Below are 12,642 nucleotides of genomic sequence, written 5' to 3'. Positions count from 1 at the left end.
TTGAGGTTTTATTCACTAAATTATTCCAAAAAATAAATATTCATAAAAATAAGATATGTTTATCTAAAGACGCTGTCTAGATTGCATTTAGTTCGGGTTGAATCTTGCGATCATACATAAAGATATTTGCCAATAAAAATGTGCGGTCATAAAAAATGAAGACAATGTTGGTAGTTCTTATTCGAAGTATGATACAGTTAAACATGGCCAAAGGAGATAGAATCACATTAGCTCAGTTGGTAGAGCTGTGCCCCGGCAAGGCAAGGTACCTGGGTTCGAGTCCTAGATGTGAGCGAATCTTTTTCTGATTTTTCTGTTTTTAGATTTTTGTTTAGGAATAACTAATATTGTCTTCAATAATTGAAAATAAATTCATTGTTAAATTCCTGTATCATCAATTTTATATATTCACGGCGAAATCAATTAGGTCATCGACGGTAGGATTAACCAATTTCGGTCAACCATTTCCCAGGCAATTGAATTTCGATGAGATGATACTGCATTTCAAAGTGTGCACCTGAAAAATTTTATCTGGTATAACTGATTCGGCTTAAATCGCCGTATAAATCAGGAAGCGCTTAAATCAAGCATCTTAATGACAATGGGCTTAAATTGAGTCAAGTGCTTAGTCTGGATAGAGGGTTCAAAACGTTGGAAACTTCAGAGAGTTGGATTCGGGAATACTTAATACTATACGTATTCATTGTAAGAGGGATGTTACTCATGATAGTGCGAATAGAATGCACAAAGACATTTTTTTAGGAAATCCTATTTTTCACATTATTCAATATTTTACTAATTGAAGGCCATGGATGATTTCGAATTGACGCGTTTGCTTTTAATTAAAGTTTTTGAGCTGTTAATGTTTATTATTTGCCTACAATGAATCTTTAGACTACGTATTCTGTAAGAAGTGCACACGCACGTAAAAAAGTTTATTTTTTGTATTTTTACATAAATATTTGATCAAGAAGCAAAGATGAACACGTTAGAATATTTTTAACAACGATAAACGCATAAAATGTATTTTTAATTGATTTCTATAATAATCCCAACTACGCAAGAAGTTATGTTTCTTTCTTTAAAATGCTTTGTTCTAGCTATTAATACTCCGGAACGAGGTTATCTAAAAATACGGGTTTAACATAAACTAGTATATAAGTTTCTCCAAGTATAAACCAACGAAGTCGAAATATAGAGCTTGGTTTAAATTTCGTGTTATAATATATTTTTTTGAAGAAGTAAATAATACAAATATATCAAAAATATGAATCAGAACGGGACATAGAAAAATAAACAGATACCGGTCTCAACTGGGAATCGAACTTAGGATCTTTGTCTTACTGGCACAACTCGTTACTGCCTCAAACTACTCGTTCATTAGAACCTTATTATTTTATTTCATTTATTTAGGTGATTCAATTTCAGAATAATTAAATTAAATTTTGGCTGCTATCGTTTTGAAAGATTACAAAAAAATATTTGTTACCAAGAAAGTGTCACAAATAAACACATTTTATTATTGCATAATGGGTATGACATTCAAAAGAAATGTAAAAAGTTTTTATATTTCTAATCATATTAACGACTCTCAAACCAAAATGTGATATTGAAAAAATAGAGAAAAATAATGGTGACCTTTAGGAATTTAACCCATTACTTAGCCTTACCGGAGCTTTTCTCTACTACTGATATTCTACAATTTTCCCTTCGGTTATTATCACACAATTATTTCACTCGACCATGCCTTGTCTCTCTCGGGCGTTCTCTTTTTCATCTACACATTAACTTCCTCGAATATTCCCATACCCCCTTTCTTGGTTTATCACATACGCCACATTTCACCACACAATTATTGATTGTGCCTTTTTCTACCAATGGCTGTATTTTGAAATACTCTCTAAATACCCCCACAGAATATGAAATCCATTTTCACAATTATTTTATCAGTAAATCGGTTTAACCGGTAATAAATCATTTTAAATTGGGAGGGGGTAAAATAGAATCATATAAATAAGTCGCCTAAACGTGGCTAAAATCACAGTTTGAAAATGGCCTCGAAAACTGAAACAGCTTCAACAATAACAAAAACCAAAAAATGCTTGCAGAGCGTAATAATTACCTTATTAAATTTGATTAAAAAAAAACCTGTATAAGAGTAATAGAATTTGCTTCGCTGAAGGGTTATGCAGAGATGATGATGATATTAATATTTTTTTTTCAGGAATAAGTGATTTGAGTTTTTCTTTAATTTTTAAAAGAGCGTTTACGTAAATTGAATTTCCTTCTCTGCCAAAATGTTGAATTCGTAAAATAATCTGTCATAACCTACGTTTTCTGCCAAATATTTATAACTTCATTCGCGTTCATACATTTTCGTTGACATAATATCTACTTTCATACTTATTTAACCCCTCCCAGGAACTACTATGTTTGATTGTGCCAAGTCTTCCAATGATGACGCCTACTTTTTGTTTACCCCAACGTCATAATATATTTATAATTACACGCTTGGTCTCTATCAAACTCATTCGAAACACAATAATTCTTAGAACAAAACAAAGGAAATCAATAAATTTATGATTTAAATTGCTTAGCTGAGCGTACAGACCAACATTTGAGTTTCATAATCCGTATCAAAAGTAAAAGTTGTAGGAGGGAAAAGTATCTACATTAGAGATATTTTAATTATTACAAAAATAAGAACATATGGATAATTAGTACGTATCGTGAATCACAAACAAAAACTTATTTCACAAAGTTTTTTCAGTTAAATTTACTACTCGTATTCAGAGGTGTAGTCTATTTTTCGCAACAGCTGATAATTGCGTGTATCTAAAATAGAACTGAAACGAAGCTTTTCTATGTTACACAATAAAATATTATTATTTTCACTACTTCACCAACATGAAAGAAACAATTCCGATTAGCGATGACTCACTGCCGTGCACGGATTAGTTCTACAATATAAACAAACAATAAATTTATACAAATATATCTTCATTCAATAATATAGCCTCCTGCTCAGTATTATATTATGATTTCATTCAAATGAAATTTTTTGTTTTTGTTTAATACATCTTACCAAATTTAACAAAGATCCATACAACCCTCGCCGAAACTAAAGCAACGTATAACGAATAGAGATATAAAAGGGCGCCCGAGTAGGTACCTACCCAACTCTTCATAGATTGGGCTGCCCACGTGGCCCGGACCTCCACGCAGGTTTGTGCGCACACTCTGATGTGAACGCCGTTTTAGGTTAAGATTATTTGGTTCATGTAGGTTAGTTCTCGTATTCTGCTTTTCACGGAATTTGGGTGAAATCCTTCGCTTAAAAGTTAATAATATTCACTCGCGGGCGGGGACTTTTACAAATCCAAGAGTCTGGTTTTTACCATTCCAGTGCGCGATCGAAAATTCACGCGATTGCATAATATAACATCCTTTAATATAGCATCCATTATTTTAAGGATATCTGTACTCTTTAGTTTTTTATACGAAAATAAATATTTTGCAGTAAAGAAATATTAAAGTAAATTTAAAATACGTTTGAAAAGCTTTGCACGAGCATTTTCTATTTCTCCCAAAAGAGATGTTTTCTCTTGGGAATAGCAGAATGACAGTAAACTTTGTAACAATGATAAAACAACCCTCTGATGGTTAGGTGATTTGATCCTTCAAAACAAATTGTGTTCAGAGCATATCGATTTAGGTTGGTTAAGAATACTAGCTGCATGTTTTCTGGCGAATGTGGATCAATTTTTTGATCGATCTTACAGACCATATCCCAGTGATCTATTTGAATATGCTTTTGTGTGTCTCAGATATTTCACAAAAATTAACATTAAATATTTTAAAGTGGATTTAGAAGAAACATTCTGAAAAATTTTATACGGTAAATTAATTCCATAAAACGGTATTTGAATATAATTAATGTTTTTCAAATAAAATTAATGCCTTTATGTGTGCATATTTTATGATTTGACTTGGTGAGTACATGCGTAATAAATACCATTTTTTTGTATTAAAGTTCAATTTTGTTAACAGTATTCTGTTGCGGAATTCCGTTGCACGATTAAATTTTAATTAAATTAGGTAGGTATAATAAGTAGGTATCCCTTTTCCACTTCGTTATGTAATGGACCAAATTTCATATACCTATCTAATAGTAACATATATATATATATATATATATTATAAATTTAAATCTATCCAGACGCACTAAATAAATTGATTTTTATATATTTAATATATATAATAGTAACTTATTTTTAAATTATCGAAGGAAGCAAACACTTTGTGGCTTGACATTATTACACAAATGAAAGAATATCTTTGTTTTAAACCACTTTATTACATTTATATACGTCGACCAGTTTCGGTTGAACTCAACCTTCATCAGGACGGTACAAATATAAACTATATATAGTTTATATTTGTACTGTCCTGATGAAGGTTGAGTTCAACCGAAACCGGTCGACGTATATAAATGTAATAAAGTGGTTTAAAACAAAGATATTCTTTCATTTGTGTAACTTATTTTTATATATATAAACAATATATATCTATATTTGTATAGATATATCTTTTTTAAGCTGTATAGGTACTAAAATGATAACTTATATTGTTTAATGCATTGTATAGTGCTCAATATAAGTTTATAGTGTTTAATGCATTGTATAGTTCTCAGTATAGGTTTATAGTGTTTAATGCATTGTAGAACGCATAACGCCGTTGGAGGATAAACCTTTTTAATAACTTCCACTTTATTGACCATATGCATGCTTATAAAATCATTGCGTTCAAGAGGTTTATTAAAAAAAGTATCATTTCTGAGAAGTTACTATCAAAAATGGATGGCGTTCTTTATAAACGATAGACCGCGAACAGTGACGGGGGTGTTCAAGGTTTTCCGACATTCATATTAAATCCCGGCTGAATAAAAGTTTCTCAGTGTTCAGGGTATACTTAAGAAAGCCTGTGTGTGTGTGTGTGTGTGTGTGTGTGTGTGTGTGTGTGTGTGTGTGTGTGTGTGTGTGTGTGTGTAAGTGGGTGTGTGTATGTGTGTGTGTGTATATATATCCCGACACTGCCGCATTCAAACACAGCCGCATTCCGACACTACTCCCGTCTCTGCACACTTTTATTTTTTTTTTATTTCTATGCTACCTTTTATCTACACTTATAATCTGCCATGCGGACTGGAGTTCATTTCACTAATTGCAAAACTTGGATGGGATATTTACAAAAACGTGTTCGAACTCGAGTGAGAGTTGAAATTCTGTATCACATTCGTTATAATTTGCTTCGTGAAACTAAATACTGAGTTAAAAAAGTTATTTATCGCCAAATTCTTTTTTTGCGAGCCTTTCATCGATTTGTGTTAAAGAGTTCATAATGTCGAGTGCGAGTTGTATTAAAGAGTTGATAATATCGATTGTGAGTTATATTAAAGAATTGACAATGCTGAGTGTGAGGTGTATTATAGAGTTTATAATGTCGAGTGTGTTATTGATAAAAAAGAAAACAATTTGGTATTGTATGAGCGTTACATATTTAGCATCGTTTTGGTAACAAGATATAGATATTTTGCATTACGCAATTCTACAATACTATGAATAGTGTATCGGTACTTTAATAAAGTGACGTTTATACCCGTTGATAGCCGCTGATATTTTGTGCGAAGAATCGTATGTATGTATATATCTACGCTCTATTGTTAATACTATCCCTCTTTATAAAAAGTATTTAGAATTTAAAATGAGTTTAATAACTTCTTCGACGCGGATATCACGTAATTATAAGAAGTCAAATTTATGAAATATTTCTGCTGTTATTATTTTGAACCGTAAAAATAAAGCGGATTTTATTATCTAGAATGAATAAATTAACGCTTAATGTCATGAAATTATTCACATCGCCGTGCTGTATATGTTTTATCAAAAGGAGCCAGTTTGTATAGTAGAAAACTTGCCTACGATCAGTGTATAGCGCATACGGGGAAGTTTCTTGTAGCGGTTGAATTATTTACGTCGATCTCCCATAACGATAGCGATCCACCGGGAATAGAGGAAGCACTATTACGTTGAAATTCACCGGTAGCAAACAAACACAACAAAAGTTCGATTGAAAGCATAGATTTAATGAGACAAAGTCGAGTGTTATAATTCAAGACAAAATCCTTACGTAGGTTCCTACTTACAAACTTACATATTTTTGCCACAAAGATTCTTGGTCGGTTTGTAAATAATGATTTTGGGCTGGTTGTATGCGGATAATCCAACTTACATAACAATCTGTTTGTACGCACAGCATGATACCTGACTGAGTTTTGCGCCACATGTTTTTTTGTGCTGCATTATTTTGCATGATTGTAATAAAAATAAAATCATTTGTTTTCATAAAACCCAACACAGTAAAATATAAACCAAAGTTTTCCTTACTCGTATTATTGCGACCAATCACTGATTATTTTAATGCTCACTTCCTCGCGTTTATTGCTAATGTGGCACTTATGTTTTGAATTATTAAACTAATTATTATCGCTTTAATCACTTTTTACTATAATTTTATTATTTTGCACATATTTTATTTTTGTCGGAAATTGAATTAAAAAAAGTTTCAGTTTTTAAATATGAATGGCCATGCAAGATTTATAATATTATGGCACTAGGGAACGTAGCCAAGAATTATAGATATTAGTTAGTGTTTTTAACTGACCGCAAAAGCGCACTTATGTTTAGACCTCAATTTTTTGAATAAATTAGGTTTATATTATATTAATATTTATTGCTTGAAAGATTATTTAGAATACACTTTTTGATTGGTATGGTTTTTATTGTTTGGTTATTTGTACGCAAATTTTATTAAGGCAGTATTTAAGCTTTTAATGACAATTAAAATATGTTTTTATTGAGGATAACTAACCGATATTAGAGTCTGGGGAGGGTGTTTATGTACCTGTTCGTAAAGCACAATACTTGTTTATTTGTGTTTTTCTTGGTTAAGTCAAGATATATTGATGCAAAGTTCGGTGGAAGAAGTGGACTTATTCCTTAACTCTAGACTTTGGATGGATTTATTGCTTTAGTGTTACGTTATGACGTTTTTCCATTATTTAAAAATGGTAGTGGATCGCAAGGATTAGGGAAATATGAGCTTTTTGACAGACATCATGTATAATAATAATAATTCAATTTAAGCACTAAGTAATCACCGAATTGTTTTGTAAAATAAATTGTTAATATCAAGATTTGTCAAACGGGAAAATTGGTGCATACATTTTAACTCTCGTTAATCACAGAATAAATTCTTAATAATTATAACTTTATTTTGTCAATGTTTGTTTTTAACTGCTATGATTGCACAGAGTAAATTAAATTTCTAATTGTAATATCTAAGCAAAATCCCCGGCAACAAATGTTTTGTGTCATTCCAATGTTCGATTTTCATTTGGTTACGTTTATTTGTAGTAAAGCTTTCGAAAGATTTAAATTTATTTTGAAGACGGTTATGAAATTGAAAAGCTGAATTCTTTAATCAAAATATTTTTACAATGGCACGGATTCTTTAGTATTAATAATTATAAAAGACAATAGATACGTTGAGGCGAAATAGAACAGTTTTTACACGTTAAAATTTGTATGAGCACTTTAGACGAATAAATTGATGTTCGGAAGTTGCGATACTCCTTGGGTAGGTACCGGCAGATAATAGAATAATTTGGTGTTTGTTTGGTGAGCACGACACTGCGCTGGTGCTGTGGATGGCACGCTATGATAGCCGGGGCCACGGGCAGGCTAGAGGCTAGATGACACGAGAAGAGCCGAGCCCGGAGTACGAGTGGCTGGAGACTGCGGCCGCTGGTGCTCGGGCGACTAGCAGCACGTCCTGCCTGTGAGCGGCATCTTCACGCGTTATGTCACATGCGCTCGCGGACGCCGGAAAATTGGCGCGGGAAAACCGCGTTGGGGGGATCGCTCGGTGCGGCGTGTACGGGAGATGGAATCTGATCGATGTTCAGTTATGCTGCCGGGATGTTTAATTCATCGACGTTGATGAGTAATTCGGAGATTGCGAGTGTGTAGGGCCCGCTGAGTAGCGCGGCGTTCGGCCGGCGGTCGCCGCCATAAGTCGGCCACTGCGCCGGTGGGGCCGTCCGCGCCTAGGCCCGGCTCCGTGGGCGGGGGAGGGCGGGAGCCAGCGGGGACGGGGGGACGCCTGCGCCGTGCCGACCAAAGCGCGGGCCCATCTTCAATGAACGCCTCTGGAAATTCTCTCCGTAGCAATAATTGTCTGAGTTCCATTCCTACTCGGAATTGATGTACGGCCACCATTGTACCGGGCCACCCCCATATTGCGGAGTAATTAACGGCATCCAGTTCAAGATCTTTGATTATATCATCTGTGCGAAGCCAAAACGTCATGCCCACTAGCGAATATGAAAAGCCAAAAAAAAAAGTTTCTTCCCGAAACTTGAAAAATAATGTCATCTTAACATGTTTCGATAAACATAGTAACGGTCTTTTAAAAGAATTTCTTTAGATTGCCCTCATAAATTAACACCATCGCAAGGACAGATGAGACATAAAATCTTTGATGAGTCTAATTAAACTTACGCTAATTTCGAATGTCGCCAGTCTGAAAACATAAATCTTCGCTGTACCGGAATACGTTATAATATATTTCACAATATTTGGGCTTCAAAGCGCGCAGAGTTTTGGTCACCGCCTATTGCAGTGACAGTCACTTATACTCTTAACGATCTCATGTATTTCATGATGATGTAATTTCATTGTATGTTTAAAAAAATCTTCCACACTAGGTCTAAAATGTAAAATTTTAAAACATTTATCATATTTTCATAAATTAGTGCCAACGGTCCTGGAATCAACAAATCTAACTGAATCATAAATAAATGAATTATAAACGTTAGACCTCTTCAGGGAGACATTAAAATGTTTTTCAATTGGCCAATTTTTTTGTGATGTATTTGGTTTCTTTGAAGATATCTTTTTACTAAGAATTAATTTGATTTATCAAAAAAAAATTCTTAGGTTATCCTATTGCAATAGTTTGCATGAGCTTAAACTATTAAACTGCCAGGGTTTACTACCTTTAACGCATCCAGTGCCATCACGGTCATTGTGCATTTATGATGAAGCCTAAAGGATTCTAAAATGTGTGAATATGGACATTTTCAAATTATTGTCATTGTCAAAAAAAATTGAATATGACATATTTTTGTATATTTTTTTAGTACAGTATATACAGGGTGTATCGGCACGTATCCGACAAACTTTAACCAGCTATTCCTTAGCATATTTGGAGTAAAAAATCTTATGTGCACTTTGCTGTCCGGTAACGTTTTTTTTTAATAAAAAAAATTATTAAACGTATTTTCACCACATGTCACCACTGTTTTATCCTTTGTCAAAGTTTGAAAACCCATCTGGCAATATTTTATTCGAATTCCGTTGAGTAATGCACGTGTGTACCTATATTGGCGCACTTTTACAATCACAACGAAATGGCACGGCACCATTCGTCTCATTTTTAACTATAATTATTTAGTGTGTGCGAAAGTGCGAAGACGCTTTTCGACATACTTGCGTATAACAGCTGTTGAACACGAAAAGCAATGCCAATGACAGTGATGTAGTGTGGAAATTTTTATTTTTTTTGTTTTTAATTGAAAAAAAATGCTACCGGACAGCAAAGTGCCCATAACATTTTTTACTCCAAATGTGCTAAGGAATAGCTACTGTATACATTTTAAAAATGTTTTTTTTGTCTAACTAGGAGGTATTCCCAATTTGGGACAAGCAAAATTAAGATTGTATAATATAAGAATTAGCATAATATTTTGTACAACTGAAGATTGAAAAAAAAATTAAAAAAGGAATGAAAGATTTAAAAAAATGAAAACACGGAGTTAGTTTAATCACAATTATATTATGAATAAAATAAAAGATGATCATTCGTGGAAAAGCGTGTGGATGGGCTTATTTTTTCCTGTGGGGAAGATTTAGCCCCGACATAAAGTCGAAAAAAATAAATAAATAATACATACACTTAATGCCCGTAACAGACCACGATATAAGCGCGCTATGCTTGGCCTATTTCAGCATTTCAATGTACGGTGAGCGATACCCTAAAATAGGCCAAGCCATGACAGTACAGCGCAAGTGTGTCAACCACATTTAATAAAGGATTAAAACATAAAGATTATTGTTGTCCTACATATATATTTTAGAACATAAATTTGACTGCCGTTGGTGCAGCACACTTATGAAAATAATAGGTAGAAACAGTTACTTAAAAATAAAAGGTTAAAAGTATTCTTTGTTTCCATTGAACGTTAGATTTTAGCTTCCCTACTCTACTAGCATTGATTTTATCGTATGTTTAATGTTACCATTTCCCTTTTATGAAAACTGGGGGCATTAGAATGATTAAAAGTTTATCTACAGTTAAATATTTTTGAATCAAACAATTTCGACACGAATCAAGAGATCGACTGGCAAAAAAAGTGATTTTGTTTGTTCTGTACTTTTTGTAATGTATGTAGTAACTTTGAAAAGTATGCATTTATGTTCTGTTGTTGTTTATGTATCCGCCAGTAAAGTATCTATAAATACATGCAGATTAAAAGACCTCAGCTCTACTCGTCAGATTGGTTTGCTAAGGTCAAAATTTGTTAAACGAGCAGCACGAGATACCAGCGGTAGGAGGGATGGTAGGGATGTGTTGGTTTAGGTTATTTTTTGGCAAGCCAACGCAGGGTGGGGTTCAATTTATAACGATTAAATGTAGTAGTCGTATTATGAAATCATTTTAGGACCGGATTCTCGGCTTCCGAGGAAGCGAAGCGTCGGGAATGTAGCGGCGCTATGCGGAATTAGAATAAAACTGTGTTCGCGTGTTTTATTGACGTGGATTGAATGGACCTTGGTGATTGATCATGCCTTGGATGGGTTGGTGTAGAATTCTTACTTCTTTGTTTTTTTTATTTAACTACATGGGGTGTGGAACTTATGTAAACGGGTGAGGGGAAGAAGTCTGGTTATTCGGATTTAGTCAATAAACCTTGTTCCCAAGAAGTAGGATCTCTGTGGAACTTATGTAAACGGGTGAGAGGAGGATATCTGTGTTTTTCTGATTTATTCAATAAAATTTGTTCCCAAGATGTAGGATCTCTGTGGAACTTATGTAAACGGGTGAGGGGAAGAAGTCTGGTTATTCGGATTTAGTCAATAAACCTTGTTCCCAAGAATTAGTATCTCTTTGGAACTTATGTAAACGGGTGAGGGGAAAGTGCCTGGTTATTCTGAGTTAGTCAATAAACTTTGCTTCCAAAAAGTAGGATCTCGGAAATCTATCGATACGAATCTAGAAAATTTATAATTTATATTGATTTTTTTTTCCTTTTTTGAGGAGCCAGCGGGTATTCACATTGAAATCTCAATGTGGGGAATGTTGTAGGTGTAATTAACAGTACAAAAATAATAAATATAAGGGAAAGTAATGAAGGAAGTTTAGGAGGAGTCTGGATCCTTTGATCTAGTCTCTAAACTATATTGTATGGATGTCGGATCGTCGGGAATGTAGCAGCGATGAGTGGAATTGGAAAGGCCTTCGCGTGTTTTATTGACGTGCATTGAACTGACCTAGGTGATTGATCATACAAGGGTCGAAATTGAATTCTCTCTTCATGGGACGGTGGGTTTCTTGTTTTTTTTAGGTTACTCTCTGTGAAGTGATGTGTTAGTGCAGAAATTGGTATAGTGGAAGGTGACATGCGTGATTATGATTTACATACTTAGACCTACCTAGGTTCAAAAGATTCTTAAAATGCAACATTACGAATATTAAAAATTAAGCACCCTACTATCTTTTTTTTAAATTAGAAAATATTTTAAAAATATGTATTTCACTCAACTACAGGAGTTGAAACCCCATACTAGAAAGATTAATGGTTTTCACATAATTTTAATAATTTATAAAATTTCAAAGTTAACTTCGGTGAACTTTCTATTCCAGTTCTATCATTATTTCAGTTATATTTTTTCAATGTGAAACCGCAAAAGAGTCTCCACTCCTAACCATCTGGAGTCAGTGAGACTCCGCACAGCATTCTCATATATGACATAAGCCCTCAAGGATTTTTTTCACACGGCCACTTTTTCTTACATTAGATCGACACTTTACAGTGTCGATCTAATGTAAAAAGTGCATGGTATTTATGGTGTCTTGGTCAAAAAAATGTTGACGGAGTTTTTATGTTTTGGGAATTCTCTTATATAACTGCGCTATTTATGTTGGTTTGTATTTTTGTTAAAGAATGTTTATGGTTAATATGTTTTTATTCATAATTGATTTTACTGGGATACAATAGTTAAAGGTTGACGCAAGTTAGTTTTTTTACCAATACTATCCATATTTGTTGAGAAATCTATCCTCGTGTATGAGATGGGAAGTAGTGACTATTTGCTATTTTAATTAAAGTGTGTAGTATAATAGTATGCATATAATTTAGTAATAATAATAAAATGGTACATAAACGAAATAACGAGGCTTCCAGATAGCAATTTAACGATAAGCAACTATAAGCAAAAAATAGTTTTTTCTCTTCTTTTA

General features: G+C 33.6%; 1 protein-coding gene across 2 annotated transcripts in view; it reads right to left on the bottom strand.

The window, feature by feature from the left end:
* The window catches only part of Sh (Potassium voltage-gated channel protein Shaker), a 477,661-nt gene extending 470,707 nt beyond the window's left edge, over window positions 1–6,954 (bottom strand). For both annotated transcript variants that reach the window (XR_016305202.1, XR_016305201.1), the window contains exon 1: window positions 6,447–6,954. The gene's annotated coding sequence lies outside the window, so the exon portion shown is untranslated. The remainder of the gene's footprint in view (window positions 1–6,446) is intronic.
* Window positions 6,955–12,642: the final 5,688 nt, after the last annotated feature.

This window comes from Hesperophylax consimilis, chromosome 31 (assembly GCF_061612785.1).
Source record: "Hesperophylax consimilis isolate HC1 chromosome 31, BYU_Hcon_1.0, whole genome shotgun sequence".
Classification (NCBI taxonomy): domain Eukaryota; kingdom Metazoa; phylum Arthropoda; class Insecta; order Trichoptera; family Limnephilidae; genus Hesperophylax; species Hesperophylax consimilis.
Note: the sequence above shows the minus strand (reverse complement) of the source record. Positions and strands in the feature narration are given on the sequence as shown.